This window comes from Neolamprologus multifasciatus, chromosome 10 (assembly GCF_963576455.1).
Source record: "Neolamprologus multifasciatus chromosome 10, fNeoMul1.2, whole genome shotgun sequence".
Taxonomy (NCBI): Eukaryota; Metazoa; Chordata; class Actinopteri; order Cichliformes; family Cichlidae; genus Neolamprologus; species Neolamprologus multifasciatus.
Window position 1 is genome coordinate 15245956 of NC_140448.1, and position 21069 is coordinate 15267024.

At 41.9% G+C, this 21069-nt stretch overlaps 1 long non-coding RNA gene across 1 annotated transcript; it reads right to left on the reverse strand.

The window, feature by feature from the left end:
- Positions 1–18982: 18982 nt before the first annotated feature.
- Positions 18983–19596, reverse strand: LOC146509893 (uncharacterized). Its single transcript, XR_014876277.1, has 2 exons — positions 19448–19596; positions 18983–19144 (listed from the first exon to the last, which is right to left on the reverse strand). It is a non-coding gene; the product is annotated as an uncharacterized LOC146509893 (long non-coding RNA).
- Between the last annotated feature and the right edge of the window lie 1473 nt (positions 19597–21069).

The following is a 21069-nucleotide window of genomic DNA, read 5'->3' on the forward strand; positions in this document are numbered from 1 at the left end:
ACATTTAGACATGTCTGATTAAAATAAATAGTAACAACTTTCAGAAAATGGTTCTATAGTTAGAATTTTTTTTAAGCTGCTTTGCAGATTGAAGGAAATATTAATGCCTTAGGACATGGATTTTACAGAGAAAGCAAATCCCTCAATATAGAATCATTGAACCCTGCTTAATAAGTATTAGTAAGGAGCAAACTATTATACTGACTATGGAACAATGTAAAATGTAGAAATATGCTAACAATATCCACATTTATGCCATATATCTAAAATAAATGAAATGTACCCAAAGACTGTATTCAAAAGATGGTCCCAGCCACCTTGACATCAACAGTTTATTAAAGTCAAGGGCTGAAAATGTTGGTCTGATGTTTGTAGCTGAGAACAGGAGTTTCAAAATAAAGTTGATGTTGTATTCACTAAGACTTGAATTTAGACTTGAGGAGTCACTCCCGCTGACTATTAAAAAAATAATACCTGTTTAAAGTACTTATATGCCACGATTAGGATAGATTTTTTAGATGCCAAAGCCACATCCAACTTGTAAAAAGAACCTGTAAAGGCAACAAACAATTCTTACTTTCAGATAAATGTACCAGAACATATTATAATAATACATACATCTGATTCCAACTAAAAATGTACCTAGATCAGTAGTACGCACCCCTCACCACAGGCCTGCCACCATTTATACCAGCATTACAGGCATTCCAAGCTTGCTGCAGTTTTCCCTGAACAATAGGTGTCATCACTATATAACCTCCACATTGTGACATCAATTTTGACTGTTCTTCTGCGACCAAAGGGACCAAATCTTATCAGCTAGATAATTCTTTTAATATGCTGTAATTTTTTTATTTTGTAAAAAACAAAACAAAACAGCAGCACGAAGGTCGTAGGTTATAATCCAGCCTGGGGCCTTTCTCTGTAGTTTGCATGCTCTCCTCGTGTCTGCGTGGGTTCTCTCCAGGCACTCACGCTTCCTACCACAGTCCAAAGACCTGCACGGGGTTAGGTTATATCATGATTCTAAATAGGTCATAGCTGTGAATGTGAGCATGAATGTCTGTCTGTCTCTGTATGTTAGCTCTGTGATGGATTGGCAGCCTGTCCAGGATGTACCTCACCTCTTTCCAATGGCAGCTAGAATAGGCACTAGCTCCCCTGAATTGCATGAGCAGAAGAAGTCGGATGGATGGATGAAAATGCAAACAAACAGATTTCAACTGAAGACCCAAGCAATTAACCCTAGAGGAGCTACCAAATACCTACTAAGAATACAGAGTCAGCTTGCTGATGCAGCAATGCACAACCTGCACTGAGCAAAAACATGCTATATTACAATTAGTATTTAAGCACAAGGAGCACAACAACAGAGTAAATATTAATAAATCGATTAATAAGGTTAAAAGGTAGTACACGCGAATGAATAATAAAAATTAATGATAATACATTTCAAAGCATCATGGTTCAGTACGAATGGCTCATGTTCTTGCTATCGCACAGAGAAAAACGAAGACGATGGAGAGCAGAAGTGAATGGCTGCCCCTGCCAAAGAAAAAGAAGCAATACTTTTTGGTTTATACTTGCAGCAATTACGTAACGCACGCTTTCAGAGCTGCTGCTAAGTGGTGTGTGAGTTTGTGTTTGTACTTAGCTGCAGTGTCTGTGCATGAAATACAGACAAAAATGCAAAGAGAGTGTAATCTGTTATAATAAACTATGATAACACTGCAGCAATTTAATGAGGCATCACCATTCACAGCACCCAATCACACACACTCACATACACACACACACTAACCACTGTGCTTTCTCATCATTTGGAGCTGTGCCCCAAAACGCGCAGTCTAGAATGGACAGACCCCAGGCCTTTTATATCCTCCATTAGTTGTGCAGCAGATATAAATTAGCGGTACCACTGCAACCATGGCAGCATCCAGCCAAAGGCGGACTAATGCTTTGCAGTCCACCATAAAGCTCACATTCCACCATGATATACTCCTACTACACTGGTGTCTCACATAAAATGAGCTTCTTTGGACAGCCATACAGTGATGTTTGGCTCTGTGCTGTTATTACTTTTGATGTGAAACCGCACAGCTGCTATTAGTTTCATGTCCAGGCTGTCAGCTTTAATGGATACGTTCTCTCACATGAAATAAGCAGTTGGAAAACTTCTGCCATGTTTTGACAACTTTATCCAGGGCCAGTAAAGTAGTTTTTCCCCCTGTGCCACAAATGTATTATTATTTGTTAGAATCGCAAAGTTTTCAGCTCTCTTTAGCAATGTAGTGGATGACAATTTGTTTTAAAAATATGGAAAGCAAACGCTAGAACACACCTTTTTTCCCCCCACAAGGGCCGTAGAGTGAACAATAAATGTGCAATTGCACAGAGACACAAAAGCACGAGCATCAGAAGCTCTCTCTAGGAGCTCTCCGTGTATGTATATATATATATATATATAAGGGGTGCAACGATACACAAAATTCACGGTTCGGTTTGGGTCGATACTTTGGTGACATGGTTCGATATTTTTTCGATACCAAAAAAAATGTTCATGCCTTTTTAATTGATCATTTATTAGAATTATAAATATATATTTTAACACAAAAGTACAGTTTTTAAATTGTTGCTGAAACAACAAAATAAAAAGAATAAATCTATCTAATCGAGAAATCACTCATCTTTGGAAAAGAGAGTTTATTACAGAGAAATGTCTCTTTCCAAAATAAAAGCTATACTATACGCTTCTTCTGGGCTATATTCTCAGCAGCATATTAAACATATCAGGTCTCCATAAGGAGAATTATGTGCTAACGGCTGTCTAAATGACTCGGGTAAAGTTTGTAGCATGCGTGCTTGTTGTTTTTGTCTGCTTCCACTTGTCTTTGCACTAGGATGATGTCAGAGTAAATGTGCAGTCATATTGGTTGTGTTCCCACTAGTGCTGTCAGCGTTAATCTGAAATGACGTTAACGTCACAACACGGCAAATCTCCGTTAACGAGCTACCGCGGATCGCCTCATGAGTGGGGCTGGAAGACGTCAACACATTAACGAGCTAACTGCGCTAACACACTAGTTCCCACCAATTGAGCATTGCTGGCACATCCAACATACTGTTTTACTTTTGTCCATGACACGCTTACCTTCAGGGTCATACGTCACATGAAAACCAAAATAGTTCCAAACGCCAGATCTGAATGAGGGTGGGGGAGGTTCAATTTGCCATGTTGCAACTAGCCTAGCTTCTGTCTCGCTAGCTTGCCCTGCGCTCAGTGAATCTGTGTTCGACTACTCCGCCTAGGCTGCACTGTCGAGCGCAGATCCACTGAGCGCTCAACACAGACAGCATCGTCAGAAGGAAAGTTGATAAAATAAATTAAAAATGTTGTATTGTTCGATACATATGCGTACCGAACCGAAAGCACTGTATCGAACGGTTCGATATCGATACGAGTATTGTTGCACCCCTAATATATATATATATATATATATATATATATATATATATATACAGTGTTGGGGAGTAACGAAATACATGTACCGCCGTTACGTATTTAAAATACAAAATATGAGTAACTGTATTCCGTTACAGTTACAGTTAAAAAGGTGGTATTTAGAATACAGTTACTTTGTTGAAATAAATGGATTACACGGCGGTACTTCCCTGTTTCATATTGTGGCGGGTCAGGACTGTTTGGGTTTTGTTTGACAGCTGTGATGTTCTGTTGTTCCAGGCGGCAGCGTTACGGTTGCCATGGTTACAGGGTGACGCTCTCTCTCCTGGGTGAGAGAGCCCTTTTTGTTGTTGTTGTGCTAAGCTAATAGGCAGAATGCTACAGGCATAGCTCTAAAGAATGTAGCATCATAGGCAGTGTAGTCCGTGCTGCAGGGAGAATGGATTGCCATACCCGTTATGTGTTTGTGAGCGAGGGAGGGAGAAAAAGGAAAAGTATGAGCTGTCATCGAGCAAAAACAGGAGCTGGAAGCATGTAAATATAATAATAACCACTGCAGGCAAGAAGAGTGCCTGACGAGCCCAGTTGTAAGTAAACTATTAAGACTCGACACTACGCTGTGTTCGTGTTTTCCTCCGAAACAATAAGTTCCGTTGGAGCAGCCTTTCAACACCTCTCTCTGTCTCTCGCAAGCAAAGTTGACCCAGACAACAAAGTAAAGCTATTTTTCGGCTACGAGCCCAACACGGAACCTGACGTATAAGCCAGAGGTCCCTTTACTACGGTTCGGAGCCGCGGACCTTCAGTAATAGTAATAAATCACAGCAATAGTACATTCACGTAGTTGTAAACAGCATGATAATATATTAAGTAATCCAAAGTATTCAGAATACGTTACTCTCATTGAGTAACGTAACGGAATACGTTACGTTACTCTCATTGAGTAACGTAACGGAATACGTTACAGAATACATTTTGGGGCATGTATTCTAAGTAAGTAAGAAAGAAGTAAGTAACCTTCCCAACACTATATATATATATATATATATATAACTGATTACCACTGGGACCACTGCTATCTTCACCCTCCACATTTTCTCAAGCTTCTCGTGTTCCTTCTCCCTGATGTTGCTGTCATTCGGAAGCGCTACATTAATCACTACGCCCATCTTCTTCTGTATGACTACCACCACTATGTCCGGTTGGTTAGCCACCACCAATTTGTCTGTCTGTATCTGGAAGTCCCACAGGATCTTAGCTCGGTCATTCTCCACTGCCCTTGGGGGCGTCTTCCATTTTGACTTCGGACTTCCAGGTTATACTCGGCACAGATTGTCTCTGGGACAGCTTAACATAGCCTGCACCTGGGGTCTTGCCTGGTGTGATGGACCCCAACCTCTATGAATATTGTGCTCAGAGCTTGTTTCTGTGCTGCCATGATTAGCACCTCTGTGCTGTCTTTCAGTCCAGCTTTGTCCAGCCACTGGTAGGATTTCTGGATGTCAGCCACCTCCTCTATCTGCCGGTGCTACATGCCGTGCAGGGGCCTGTCATTCCATGATGGTTCCTCCTCTTCCTCCTCTTTTTTGGGTTTCTGCTGGCTGAGGTGTTCACTGAGCACGCGGTCAGTTGGGGCCATCTTCCTGATGTATTTGTGGAAGTTCATTGTCTCATCCTGGACTGTGGTGATGACACTCACTAGTCCGGCCTCCTTCCTTCCACTTACCATTTAGCCTCAGGGTGCTGGAGTTGGGGTGAAACCCTCCATGCATGGTCAAAAGCTTCCTTGTTTTGATGACAGTGGCTTCTATCTCCTCATTTGGCCAGCTTATTATCCCAGCAGGGTACATGATCACAGGTATGTGTTGATATCCCGGATCTTGTTCTCACCGTTCAGCTGACTCCTCAGGACTTGCCTGACCTTCTGCAGGTACTTGGTGGTTGCAGCTTTCCTAGCAGCTTCTTGGTGGTTCCCATTTGCCTGTGGGATCCCCAGGTACTTCCCATCACATAGACAGTGCCATCTATGCCAGGCCTGGCCCATACGTCATACATACGTCTTATCAAGCCAGAAGTCAGCCAGCAGTGCCGGCTTGATACCAGATCTGGGCCAGACTTCCTTGCTATGTGGGTTGTAGTTGTCCTCTATGTCTGCAATGTTGCCTTCTGGTAGTTCGGTCCCCTCAGTTCTGACTACCTTCCCTCTCCTTGTTATCATCTGACTACATCTCTCCAGTCCTAACGACATTCTGATCTCATTGCTGTATATCCTGGTGATGTGGATCAGTGAATAGATGTCTTGTTCACTCTTGGCATACAGCGTAATGTCATCCATATATCTGAAGTTATACATACTCCAAGATTATTAAGTTAGACATCACCGATGTTGCTTGATTAACTTTATCTATAACTTCATATTTGGTTTGGTTTGGTGATTATATTTAATATTAGTTATCTTATTATTTTCTCAATGTACACGCATTACCTAAAAGAATGAAGTACATCTGATACTTTTTTTTGTCTTTTTGTGTTCTCTTGTTCTGCATCAAATATAATTGCATTCAGGGTCTGATGAGTAAAATATGCACTCAAAATTTAGTATTTTCTCACAAATCTAATCATTTCATATATAACTTACCAGTGTCTAAACTTCTGCTTCTCTTTGTTGTTATTCTTTTGTATTGTTGTTACAATATAAAAATATATGTTCTCACTATGTCTCTGTGACATGGGAGGGTGTCGGGTAAAGGTGTTGACTGGCAGTCCCCTGCTTCATCACCTCTGTTCACTGGCCTGAACTTCACGAAAGTCGAAGAGGATCTCAGTGGTTCATGTGGGGAAAATTCCCTCAAAGTAAAACATGTAGACATCAAAGCCTTTTTTCCTCTCTGATGGCATCTCGAAGCACAGCAAACATTTTGTGTGTGTGTGTGTGCATGTGAGAATGTGTACACATGTATCTAGGCAATGTGTTGGCGAAGCTTTGGCCTCACATGGTCAGCACAATAACTGAACTTCAAAGGCTACTAACATGTCTTCTGTCATCCTCTGAAGAGAATCATCTTGCAAGGTCAACGGAGCTCTTATTGGACAGGATCCTGCAGACGAGTGGGGAATTAAGGAAGATGAAGAGGGAAATGAAGATGAATTAAGAGTCCTGCTTTTAGAGCAGGGGAAAAGCGGTTGAGAAAAAGATAAGCATCGATAGAAAGATAGAATAAAGTGGCTCTGCCTAAAAGGACTGAAAGAAGGAGATATGAGGGCTAGTGCATCCACATCATAAAGAAGAGGAATGTATTTGCATATGGAGCGGCTGATACCTTCGAGACAGCTCCAGCTCTCACAGCTGGCAGACTGACAGCGCTGGGCAGGTGTGAGACTCGACACCGTGGCACATTCAGAAAGTGACACTTAACGAGAGTTGTGTGTCCATGTGTGAGCGCGTGGCACCATTCATCTTAAACAGCCTTTTGTGTAGCAGCCTTCAAAAATAGAGATAAACTCTATGAGATCACTCTTTTCCTGAGCAAAACCATCTGCATCCATGTTTCTAATTGCTGCTTCTTCTTTTTTTCCCCCCCAAACAGTTTTCTCCCGTGCGTCTCCCAACATTAAACTAAGGGGCAGGAAAATTCTGTACTGAGTAAACACATGAGTGAACATTCATGTGTTATATTCATATTCCAGACATTTGTGTCTATGCTCAAGACTGATTTCAAGACTTTATTTTTTATTAACTTAAACTTTCCTACATGAATGTGTTTAACGCACCCTAACGTGGTTGCTTTGGCAATATGTGGGCTATTCTTTATTCTGAAACAGTCTTGCATTGACAAACTTAAATGAATGCATCAATCAATAATACCCCTATTTCCCTTCCTGCTTTATTCCCTTGTCATTTCTCTGGTGGCAACAAAGCAGCAATTTTAAATAGGCTGCACAAATTGGAATGTATACCGTGTATTGCAATCCTTTTTTACTTTAATATAACATTTCTGTATCCTGGCTTGTTGTGCTTTTGTGTTTTAACTTATTATTAAGTCACTTTTATAACAGGTTTAAAATTATAGTAATTCATGATTTATTAATCATGTTTGGGGGAATATTTGAGCCAAATTCCCACTTGTTTTCTTTTGTGAAAAGAATAACAAATAACGGCTTAGAAACATTCAATAAAGCCTCTATGTCAACTTTTACCGAGAAAAATATTGACAAATCTAATATTTCTTATTGCCAGTAAAATAACTGAGAATATAAATCTTCCATTTGGAGAAAATTGAAAGTCTACCTCGAAGGCTTAAGGTTTGAAGAAGTATCTAATTATTTCTGATATAAAGAGAATATACATCCATCTAAAAATGGATACAGTGATGGGTGTTGGATTTGGATTATGAGACAGTTCGGTGGTGTGTTTTATTGTGAAATACTAAAAAAATCATCCAACTCATGGCCACTTCAGGTTAGCTCAAATGTCCATCCATCCATCCATCCATCCATCCATCAGGGGCTAGTAAAAGCTGTCACAACATGTGTGGAGAGGCAGGGGTCCCCCCACATCATGTTAACATGAAAAGGTTAACATAAAGAGAGTATTCTTAAGACGCGATTACAGAAACAAGGTGTACGATGTCATCGACACTAGTAACAAACAGACCCCTCTTAAAAGTGAGTCCTTTAGAAGCTAGGGAATAGGAAACAAGGCTTTGACGTCCAACAGTATGACTTAATATATGCCACATAGACTAAAATATATAAATACATAAAAGAATAAAAGATATAAAATCAGTAAACTGATCCCAAGATTCTGCTTGCTCAATGAAAGGTGTGCCTGTGAAGTATTCTTTCCAGTAGTGCTGTGCAGTGCTGCACATTTTGATATAAATCCAATACCAAGCAAATTGCCGATATCAGTGCAGGTACCGCTACTCTGTATGGGAATTTCTTTTATTTATGTATTAATGCCATTATTTTATCGTATAATACCTTGGTGCCACTGGATTTTAACACGTCTCACACCCATACAGTAAGACAAATGGTGGGGGTCTAGTAAGGAAGTTGGGGGAAGCAGACAACTCCACAGGAAGAATCTTTTGTCTCTTGGAGGACTCTGGGAGGTACAGTGGGGCAAAAAAGTATTTAGTCAGCCACCGATTGTGCAAGTTCCCCCACTTAAAATGATGACAGAGGTCAGTAATTTGCACCAGAGGTACACTTCAACTGTGAGAGACAGAATGTGAAAAAAAAAAAATCCATGAATTCACATGGTAGGATTTGTGAAGAATTTATTCGTAAATCAGGGTGGAAAATAAGTATTTGGTCAATAACAAAAATACAACTCAGTACTTTGTAACATAACCTTTGTTGGCAATAACAGAGGTCAAACGTTTACTATAGGTCTTTACCAGGTTTGCACACACAGTAGCTGGTATTTTGGCCCATTCCTCCATGCAGATCTTCTCAAGAGCAGCGATGTTTTGGGGCTGTCGCCGAGCAACACGGACTTTCAACTCCCGCCACAGATTTTCTATGGGGTTGAGGTCTGGAGACTGGCTAGGCCACTCCAGGACTTTCAAATGCTTCTTACGGAGCCACTCCTTTGTTGCCCGGGCGGTGTGTTTTGGATCATTGTCATGTTGGAAGACCCAGCCTCGTTTCATCTTCAAAGTTCTCACTGATGGAAGGAGGTTTTGGCTCAAAATCTCACGATACTTGGCCCCATTCATTCTGTCCTTAACACGGATCAGTCGTCCTGTCCCCTTGGCAGAAAAACAGCCCCATAGCATGATGTTTCCACCCCCATGCTTCACAGTAGGTATGGTGTTCTTGGGATGCAACTCAGTATTCTTCTTCCTCCAAACACGACGAGTTGAGTTTATACCAAAAAGTTCTACTTTGGTTTCATCTGACCACATGACATTCTCCCAATCCTCTGCTGTATCATCCATGTGCTCTCTGGCAAACTTCAGACGGGCCTGGACATGCACTGGCTTCAGCAGCGGAACACGTCTGGCACTGCGGGATTTGATTCCCTGCCGTTGTAGTGTGTTACTGATGGTGACCTTTGTTACTTTGGTCCCAGCTCTCTGCAGGTCATTCACCAGGTCCCACCGTGTGGTTCTGGGATCTTTGCTCACCGTTCTCATGATCATTTTGACCCCACGGGATGAGATCTTGCGTGGAGCCCCAGATCGAGGGAGATTATCAGTGGTCTTGTATGTCTTCCATTTTCTGATGATTGCTCCCACAGTTGATTTTTTCACACCAAGCTGCTTGCCTATTGTAGATTCACTCTTCCCAGTCTGGTGCAGGTCTACAATTCTTTTCCTGGTGTCCTTCGAAAGCTCTTTGGTCTTGGCCATGGCGGAGTTTGGAGTCTGACTGGTTGAGGCTGTGGACAGGTGTCTTTTATACAGATGATGAGGTCAAACAGGTGCCATTCATACAGGTAACGAGTGGGGGACAGAAAAGCTTCTTACAGAAGACGTTACAGGTCTGTGAGAGCCAGGGATTTTCCTTGTTTGAGGTGACCAAATACTTATTTTCCACCCTGATTTACGAATAAATTCTTTACAAATCCTACCATGTGAATTTGTAACACTTCTGGAGTCGTTACAGTATACTAGGACCAGTTAGGTTCGACTACTAGAGTAGTAATGAGTGTAGCATGTAATAAAGACCACAGACCAGAAAATACGTTTAAATTGCCGGCTTGTTATTTTGTGAAGACAGAGAATAGACAGTTAACACACATCACATAAAACATCCAACATCACACATTTAAGGAAAACAAGATATTTTCTTTCCCCTTTTTGTTCAGTATATTCTGTTAGTTTATCCTATTTATCTCAAAACCTTTTATTTGGCTTTAAAAGGATGTTATTTTCAACCTAGGTTATTGTCTTATTTATTTCAAGTTCTAAGTTCAAGTTTATCCTTTGATCTATTTGCATTAACACTGTGTTATTTTAAATCAAGTTCAGTTCTTTAGTCCCAAGATTTAATTTAATCTTGGTCTAGGTTCACCTTTCAATCTCAACCAGTTCTTATTTTGTTTTAACCCAACAAACTTATTAACATTTCCATTAACACCATTAGAGCATTAAAATGTGAGGTTGACCAAAAGAATTTACAAAAACATGTAAAAACTAAAAACAATTCAGCAAAAGGCTGAATAATCCCCTTAAACAAACAAATAAACAAAAGAAAGTTGTCTCTGTGTCCTTTAACTATTAATCCTGGAATTACTCCAAATGATTATCCAGTGCTTTGAAAGTCCGCTGTTCTTTTGCAGAGGTGTATGGATTAATCCTACCAGTTTTTTTCAGCGAAAGAGCTCAACGTCCAGCAGGGGGCGTTTTCCCTTTTCCTGCTCGGTACAGTTCAATGGGTCCGTGGGTGGCTCGCCATCTTGTTTCTCGCTCAGCGGATCAAACTCCGATTCTAGCTCGGCATTTCCCGATCCAAACCTTAATGGCCTACCATAACAACAAAATAAAGTGCATAAACATTCGAAAATAACACAAGGGTAGCTCTTAAATAACAGTAAAAGTCCATTTTTCCAGCTTATTTAGCCGTGAATGAGGTGACGCCAAAATGGCGCGCTGAAACACCGTCAAAGGCCTTTGAAGTACAGCCTGTGTGTCGGTTAAGCACGAATCCACCGTGTTTAACATAAAACAACATAAATCTGCTACCTTGGCTCTCCGTTTGCATGAAATGAGCAATATAATACAACAAAACATTTCTTGCATGAAATAAAATACAATTTCTAAACTCACCAAGTCCCGTTCGGTTATGTTCACAACGTCACCGAGGCAAGGACAGGTCGGAAAAACAAAAAATATATTCTCCAGAGTACAAAAATGGCTTTATGTAGATTTCTGGCTCGTTTTTAATCTTTTTTCACTCGTTTAGGCAGCAGCTCCGCAAGGACTGTCTGCATTTCTCCCTCTCTAGCATCAAAAAGAATGAACAACCCGATTGGGTGTGGCTATCACAGGAGTCACGCTGCAGCGTGCCCTTTCACAATAAGAGTCTCAACACATATTTTAGCCATTTTACCTGAATTAACATAAAACACCATGAATTAGCAAATGTTGTACTCTTTTAACATGTTTTTAAACACAATGAAATCCTATAACATGAATTATATCATTTCTGATGTTTTTAATGAATTTTCTAACCATTATGATCTATTTATTTATCACCTGTGATATATTTCTTATGACTGTTTTTACTAACAGGCTTTTATTTATTGGCAGTTATGTTAACCAGGGTTACACCCTCCCCTCTTAAATGTATGCAAGCCCCTTTGCATAAGGCATAAATCAGACTACCTGGATATCATGGATTTCAATAGAGCCTGTGACAGCTTCACTTAAACTTTGGAACAAAGACTGAACTATGCCAACAAGAGGGTTGCCTAATTGAGGGTATGTTAAGTGCTTGGGCTTTGTTCTCTCTCGGGATGATCTTCTGACTGATTGCTCTGCTTCGAGGTCATTTCTTTCAGTTTCATTGTTTACAGGTTCAGTTCCATTCACGTGAGTTTGAGTTGCTTCCTCATCATTAGTTTTCGTTGAATCCGATGCATTGTCCATTTCATTTTGTTGCGTTATCTGAGATCCTTCCTTTGCAGGTTCAGGCAAGTTTTTCATTTCAGGTGGTTTCTCCATTTCAGGTATTTTGTCATTTTCAGGTAAGTTTTCCATATCCGGTAGGTTTCCACAATCAGGTAAGTTTACAGTTTCCGTCATGTCCATGTGCTCTTGAGCAATATCAGGCACTGTCACACTTTCTGAGACTTGAGAATTGTCTGATTTGGGTTGCTCATTAGCATGGTTTGACTTAGCCTTGGGAGGAAAGACTACTTCGTATTCCTCAATCGACCATGAGATCTCTTTGGAAGGAGGTGGAGGGTAATACAGAGGGTAGTTATCCTCCTCAGAGTGATATTCAAGTTCAGGTTCATCGGGATCAGTCGTTGGGTGTTGACGTGTGCTTGGCCGATGAGGCTTTACTTGGACTGCTGGAGGATTTTCAGGGGCAGTTGACAAAAACCCACAAGGTAACAAAAGGTCTCTGTGGAGAGTTCTAGTGGGACCATGGTGATGCTCGGGTTTGACTGTGTATACTGGGAGGTTGTCTTTTTGACTTACAACCACGTGGACGATGGACTCCCACTTATCAGCCAATTTGTTTTTTCCCCTAATCCGAACATTCCTTACAAGCACGCGATCTCCGACACCTAAGACAGATTCGGTTACATGTTTGTCATATCTAGTTTTGTTACGTTCAGCAACTTTGCTTACATTTTTGGTAGCCAGTTGGTAACTCTCCTGAAGGTGAGATTTGAGGGCTTTAACATACTGTGAGTGAGATTGCTGCTGGTGATGGTTCAGGGGGACATTGAAGGCAAGATCAATGGGTAACCTAGGCTGCCTGCCAAACATTAACTCGTACGGCGTAAACCCTGTACTTTCATGTTTTGTGCAGTTATACGCGTGAACGAGTGGCTTAACAAAGTCACGCCAATGTTTCTTGTCTTCGTCTTTAAGTGTACCCAACATGTTTAGCAGGGTTCTATTAAACCTCTCCACAGGGTTTCCCCTGGGATGGTAAGGCGAAGTTCTGACCTTTTGAATCCCAGCTAGGTCGCATAACTCTTTGATAGTTTTTGACTCAAAGTCTGCTCCCTGATCGCTATGCAACTTCTCGGGAAAACCGTAGTGGATTATAAAGTTTTCCCACAGGGCCTTGGCTACAGTTTTAGCCTTTTGGTTGGGAGTTGTCATTGCTACCGCATATTTCGTAAAGAAATCTGTAATAACTAAGACATCTTTAGTGTTGCTGCGATCTGGTTCAATCGTCAAGAAATCAATACACACCAACTCTAGGGGTCTGGGGACTTGAATGTTTACTAGGGCCGCTGCCCTCTCTGGCAGGGTCTTTCTGCAAACACACCTGCTACAGCTTTTGATCTTTTGCTCTATGTCTGAGGCCATTTTTGGCCAGAAAAATCTGGTTCTGGTTAAATCAAGGGTCCGGTCAAGACCAAAATGACCCATGTCATCGTGAAGGCTTTTGAAAACCATAGATCTTAGACTTTCAGGAAGAACCAGCTGGTACTGGGTCTCTTCACCTACTTGCCTTTTTCTGTACAAAATCCCGTTCTGCAACTCAAGTTTGTTTAACTCACGCAGAAGGATGCTAAGTTGTGGGATCTCGTTGCGTACAGTAGGAGGAGATGTTTCACCTGTTTCAAGCTGGTGTATGATTTCACTGATAGCAGGATCGTTTGTTTGACTTTGTCTTATCTCTTCTTCTGACAAGCTTGGAATGACAAGAAAAGGATCACACTGGTCGAAACTGTCGGGAACAGCATCAACGGATATAGACAGTGAAGTTACGAGTGGGCAGGCGAGAGCATGGTCTGTGTCAAGAGACTGGAGGACTAGATGTTTCTCACAGATTGCACTGACAGCTTGAGTGGGAACGTGAGTGAAAGGATCGGTGCCAGGCAAGTGGTGTTGCACAAACTGACGGATCCGCTCCTGTTCCTTCAGGGAGACAAGGTCATTTAATGGCTCGAGATGCGGACGACGAGATAGGCCATCTGCGTCCATGTTTTGTTTGCCTGCTCTGTACCTAAGCTGGAACTCGAAAGAGGACAGGGCGGACAACCAGCGATAGCTCGTCGCGTCTAACTTAGCGGTGGTCAAAATGTAAGTTAGAGGGTTACTGTCAGTTACTACTGTGAAAGGACTGCCATACAAGTAATCACAAAACTTTTCCGTTACAGCCCATTTGAGTGCAAGAAACTCAAGCTTATGAGCAGGATAACGGCTTTCGCTTTTTGATAGTCCTCTACTTGCGTATGCAATTACTCGCAACTCTCCCTCCTGCTCTTGATAAAGAGCTGCCCCTAACCCAATTGTGCTTGCATCTGTGTGTAATATGTAAGGCAACTTGGGATCGGCAAAGCCTAAAATTGGGGCAGAAATCAGTTTGTCTATAATCGTCTCAAACGCTTTCTGACAACTCTCTGTCCATCTCTCCCCGAAAGGAGCTTTTGGCTGAAAGTATTGGACGTAGTTGGACTTAGAGCTATTGCTTTTCCGCAGTGGGGGGTATCCAGCAGTTAGGTTGGTAAGGGGTTTTACGATCTTAGAAAAGTCCTTAATAAACCGCCTATAATACCCTGCAAACCCTAAGAAGGAGCGGAGTTCTTTCAAGTTCTTGGGACTTGGCCATGTTTTTAACGCTGCTACTTTTTCGGGGTCTGTTTCTACACCGTTTTGGGAGACAATGTGCCCTAAGTACCGAACTGACGTCTGAAAAAACATACATTTTTCAGGCGACAGCTTCAGACCGTATTCTTTGAGACGATTAAGCACGTGGAGAAGGCGGGTCTCATGTTGTTCGAGGGTTTCCGAGTAAACTATAAGGTCGTCTAGATAGACCAGGACTTCCTTAAGGTTGATGTCGCCCATACATTTCTCCATCAGCCTTTGAAATGTGCTGGGAGCGTTTGTTATGCCTTGGGGCATCCGGTTGAACTCGAAGAACCCCATCGGACATACGAAGGCTGTTTTGTGCTTATCTGCCTCATCAACCTCGATCTAGTAGTACCCGCTTTTGAGGTCAAGAACCGAGAACCACTTCGATCCTGTTAAGGCGGAGAATGCTTCTTCCAAATTAGGAAGCGCGTAGGCGTCTTTGATGGTGTTCAGATTCAACTTACGGTAATCTACACAGAGTCTTACGTCTCCATTCTTCTTCCTTACCACCACTATCGGTGAGGAAAATGGCGACTCGGATTCGCGAATGACACCTGCATCGCTTAGCTCCTGCAAATGCCTCCGTACGGCGTCAAGATCTTGTGGTCGTACGGGACGGGGTCTGTGCTTAAAGGGGGTTTCATCGCTCAGTTTGATTTGGTGTTTTACTTTGTTAGTGCAACCGAAGTCTGTATTGTGTAGTGCGAAAACCTCCGACATAGCACTTAACTTTTGTGTGATTCGTTCTTTCCATTCAGCAGGGACTGGAGAATCAGCAAAGTTAAGATTAAGCTCAGCAGGGTTCGAGCTGGGAGTCTGTTTGGACTGCTCTGTGATCTGACTGTTTGGTATGATCTCTTGAATAGCATGCATTTCAGCAATGACACTTTTCGCAGGGATAACTATGTCATGCTTACTTTCATTTCGCAGGACCACTGGAAGCTTTTGTGAGGGTTTCTCAGCAAGGGTAAGTAGACAGTTGGTGACCAAGACACCACCTGGCAAGGAGGATGTAGAGGGGGTCTCGACTACTACCCACTTGCCTGAGTGTTCAGTTTTTGCGTGGACTAAACCCTCTAACACTCGACTTTGGCCTGCAGGAATGACTTCAGGCTCTTTCCCTGACAGAGTGACAAGACCGAAGCTGTCGTCCTCTTTTTGCTTGTGCCTTTGTTGTAACACGCTCAGCACTACTCTATAACCATAAGGCAGGATACTGAGGTCTGTATCAGCCAAGGAGAGGCTTTCAAAGACAAGGTCAAGAGTGTTAGTGCCAATTAAGAGAGAAGACTGAACACTAGAGCGTGTGTCTGGAACAATTAATGCAAGAGAAGACACGGTAAGTTCAGTACCAAAACAATTCTTTGGAAAGGTAATGTCGACACAAATATAGCCTGAATATGGGACATTCTGACCATTTGCAGCTTCGACTTCTAGCAGGTCCTGTATTGGATGGATTTCAAGGTCTGCAAGATTGTTTTCATAGAACGATTGGGACACTGTAGTCACTTGCGATCCGGTATCAAGAAGGCAGTTGCAAGCTTGATCATTGATTTTTACTTGAGCAGTGTACTTAGCTCCAATTAGACCCTTGGGTAGTTTCGCAGTGGCTGATTTATTGTTTGAGAATCGTTTTCCGGGTTTATGTGAAGGTTCAGTGGGACTAGTTTTATCCGTAGCACCCATTTGTCCCGCAATGAGGGCTCCCTTTAGTTTAAAGGCTGTGTTTGCTTGTTTTGTCTATCCCACAGTAACTGTTTTTCCTTCAACTGTTTCCTTTTGTCAGTGACTAAAGACGGGTTTGGGTCATTTGGGCATACAGAGGCAATATGGCCGTCTTCGCCACACTGGAAACAGTAACCAGGCCTGGGCCTACTCTTCGCAGCTTGGGGTGTCAAAGGGGTTCGTTCTGGTACTTGAGAGTTGGTCTTAGCAGTAGCTTTTGGAGGGTTGGACTTTTTCCTAGGAGGGTTCAGGGTTAACGTTGCGAGATGGCTTTGAAGCTGACTGATTTGTGCCTTTAGTTCTGTGACCAGATCTTTTTGAGCATCTACTGATGGGTCTACTTTCTGGGGTTTCAATCTTGTCAGTTCACTCTGCAGCGCAGTTATTTGTGTTCGCATTTCTGTGAGATCGTTTTGCATGGTGAGCGCAGGAAAGTCAGCATTTGCAGCAATAGAGTGAGAGGCTACTTTTGGTCTGGTGGCAGCAAAATGTTTTTTCATTCGGCTTTCTTTTGCAGTATGCTTGTCCTCTTCTACTCTCAACTGTAGCAGCAGCTCGGTGAATGAGGGGGGTTTATCTTTTTTCTTTTCGAGCTGAAGATCTGTTAACAAGGCATTATCCCAACACCCCCGACAGAATTGACGCAGAAGGTGCCGGTCCGCTTCACCAGCTACGACACCACCTCTTTTCAGAGCTTTTGAGAGAGCTGTTTGCAAGCGATGGAGGTAGTGTGAAGGCTTTTCACCTGCATCTTGTAATGTGTTGAGGAATTTGGCGAAAAGCTCATCGCCATCCTCCACAGTGCCAAAAGCTGAATGGAGTAGTTCAAGATAAGCTGAAGGCAAGGCTTCAGGGCCCAGAGGTTTCACCACGTTGGCAGCAGGCGGTACAAGACTGTCTAAGATTTTCCGCGAGCGTTGCAAGTCAGACAGATTGGGATCTTGAAGTATGAGCTCTACACTGTGGCGCCATGTATCAAAGTCCACCTCATGACTAGGACAGGGCAGTTTGCCCGAAAAATTTCTGAGGCGGAAAGAGGCGCTCACTGGTGAGACAAGAGCTTCACTTCGCACTATATGCTCTACTACAACTTTTTGCACATCAGGGTGTGTTATAAAGCTCTGTGGAATGGTAGCTTGTAGATCTGGTTGTGTCTGGTTGACTGACTCAGAATCGCTGATGCGTTCGCTAGCTTTGATTGGTTCTGCAGTTTCACTTTGGATAGGTTGGTCATTTGCTTGTACTTGGGTTGTTGGTTCACTTTGTAAGTCTGGGATAGTTGCTTCTGTGCTGTGTGTGACTGACTGAGCACATTGGGAAAGGTGTTCATGCAGAACAGTTTCAAAAGATTTGCCACTAAGTCTAGCAATGCTTTGCAGTTCATTGAAAAAACTGTTGGTGGCGACGTTGGTAACAGCTGCGATGTACTCAGGTGACAGGGCTCGTATCTGATAAGTGACTTCATTCGGACATTCAAGTGTGTAGGGTAGTAAGGGTTCAAGTGTCGACAGAGCAGCTCCACTCTCATACTCTACAATAGCATTTTTGTGGTAAGAAGACTTAGGGTCATCTATCTTCAGAGTTCTCGCTGTTCGACCATATCTGTTTAAAAAGTCTTTTAAAGCTTCATCAGCGTCTGTGCCTGTAATCCCACTAACAATAACTGAGTTTGGGATTTTAACATTCTCTCTGTCAACTATTTCCATTTTGCCGGACTTGGCCTATTTTTGAGGTCTGGGTCAGGAAAACAAGCTTGAGGAATCAATTACTACTCCTGGCTGGCTCGCCACTTCTGTAACACTTCTGGAGTCGTTACAGTATACTAGGACCAGTTAGGTTCGACTACTAGAGTAGTAATGAGTGTAGCATGTAATAAAGACCACAGACCAGAAAATACGTTTAAATTGCCGGCTTGTTATTTTGTGAAGACAGAGAATAGACAGTTAACACACATCACCTAAAACATCCAACATCACACATTTAAGGAAAACAAGATATTTTCTTTCCCCTTTTTGTTCAGTATATTCTGTTAGTTTATCCTATTTATCTCAAAACCTTTTATTTGGCTTTAAAAGGATGTTATTTTCAACCTAGGTTATTGTCTTATTTATTTCAAGTTCTAAGTTCAAGTTTATCCTTTGATCTATTTGCATTAACACTGTGTTATTTTAAATCAAGTTCAGTTCTTTAGTCCCAAGATTTAATTTAATCTTGGTCTAGGTTCACCTTTCAATCTCAACCAGTTCTTATTTTGTTTTAACCCAACAAACTTATTAACATTTCCATTAACACCATTAGAGCATTAAAATGTGAGGTTGACCAAAAGAATTTACAAAAACATGTAAAAACTAAAAACAATTCAGCAAAAGGCTGAATAATCCCCTTAACCAAACAAATAAACAAAAGAAAGTTGTCTCTGTGTCCTTTAACTATTAATCCTGGAATTACTCCAAATGATTATCCAGTGCTTTGAAAGTCCGCTGTTCTTTTGCAGAGGTGTATGGATTAATCCTACCAGTTTTTTCAGCGAAAGAGCTCAACGTCCAGCAGGGGGCGTTTTCCCTTTTCCTGCTCGGTACAGTTCAATGGGTCCGTGGGTGGCTCGCCATCTTGTTTCTCGCTCAGCGGATCAAACTCCGATTCTAGCTCGGCATTTCCCGATCCAAACCTTAATGGCCTACCATAACAACAAAATAAAGTGCATAAACATTCGAAAATAACACAAGGGTAGCTCTTAAATAACAGTAAAAGTCCATTTTTCCAGCTTATTTAGCCGTGAATGAGGTGACGCCAAAATGGCGCGCTGAAACACCGTCAAAGGCCTTTGAAGTACAGCCTGTGTGTCGGTTAAGCACGAATCCACCGTGTTTAACATAAAACAACATAAATCTGCTACCTTGGCTCTCCGTTTGCATGAAATGAGCAATATAATACAACAAAACATTTCTTGCATGAAATAAAATACAATTTCTAAACTCACCAAGTCCCGTTCGGTTATGTTCACAACGTCACCGAGGCAAGGACAGGTCGGAAAAACAAAAAATATATTCTCCAGAGTACAAAAATGGCTTTATGTAGATTTCTGGCTCGTTTTTAATCTTTTTTCACTCGTTTAGGCAGCAGCTCCGCAAGAACTGTTCCATTTGAAAATTCTAAACTCTAAATCATTGTGATTTTGACTTTCCACAATACTTAGTTAAGACAATAAATGACACCTTTCAGCTTTCATGCATATTAAAACAGGTTTGTTGTTTTTTTTAGATCTGGTATGTAAATGTGTCTATAGGCTATAAATAAAATTAATTCAGGTTCAGACATTTTTGATAGCTCATTTTCCCCGTGTTAGTATCAATCTGATCCCAATACCAGCACTGATGTTGATACTATCGAATCAATCCACCAACCTCTATTTTCCACTCCAGGCATCACTCCATCCTCATGCTTCACCACCACAGCTACACTCTGCCTGGTCTGCCAGTATCTGTCAGCTGCCTCCTGAGTCCCACAGAAACAGAACAACACTTGGGGTGGCCATTCCTCCCAGTCATACCCCTCCAGGTTTCATTTTCAGTGCCCAAGTTAACACTGAACTTCCTCACTACTGTAAACTGCGGCTTGGTGAGTAACCTGAAGGTGCAGGGAACTAATCATCAGGAGGGATAGAAGTATAGCGACCCCTGCTTAATGTGCATTGGGACACCAAACAGTGGAACAAGTCCAGCCTGTTTGCAGGAAATTGATTCCAGAGTGGAATTGGAATAAATTTAACCAGTATCTCTCCTTCCCCACCAGAGAAGTGACGTTCCATGCTTAAAGCCACAAAGCGCTGAACCCCTACAGTACAGACTTCTTGTGGATGCTGGAAGCACAGGAAGATGGAGCCATGTGGTTTGTTGGGCTGAAAAAAAATGATCCTTTGATTAAAATATGGTAACTGGCTCCAAAAAAATAAAGATGGCTACAGATAAAATGGTAAAGCAAGGCTTTGTAATTGAAGTTCACAAAAAAATGGATGGCTAGATCTAGCTTAATATCCTTCATATAGACATTTGCATGCGATCCAGCAGTTTGGTACTTCTGCGCACCTATCAAAGCAATAATATTACAGATTTAAATCTTTCAGCAAATTTGACAAAGGTATATAGGTATATATAGTTAGACCTGCTGTGATGTGTGATTTGGTGACAGTGATACAGACAAAAAAGCAGGAGGTTGAGCTGGAAGTGGCAGAATTGAAGTTGCTAACATTTTCATTGGGAGTGACCAGGAGGGACAGGATTAGAAATGAGTATGTCAGAGAGCTCAAGTTGAACGGTTTGGGGGCAAAGTTAGAGAGGCAAGGGTGAGATGATCTGGACATGTGCAGAGGAGGGGTAGCGGATATATTGGACAAAGGATATGAATATTCAATTCAATTCAATTCAATTCAATTCAATTCAATTTTATTTATATAGCGCCAAATCACAACAAATGTCGCCTCAAGGCGCTTCATAGATACAGAGAAAAGCCCAACAATCATATGACCCCCTATGAGCAAGCACTTTGGCGACAGTGGGAAGGAAAAACTCCCTTTTAACAGGAAGAAACCTCCGGCAGAACCAG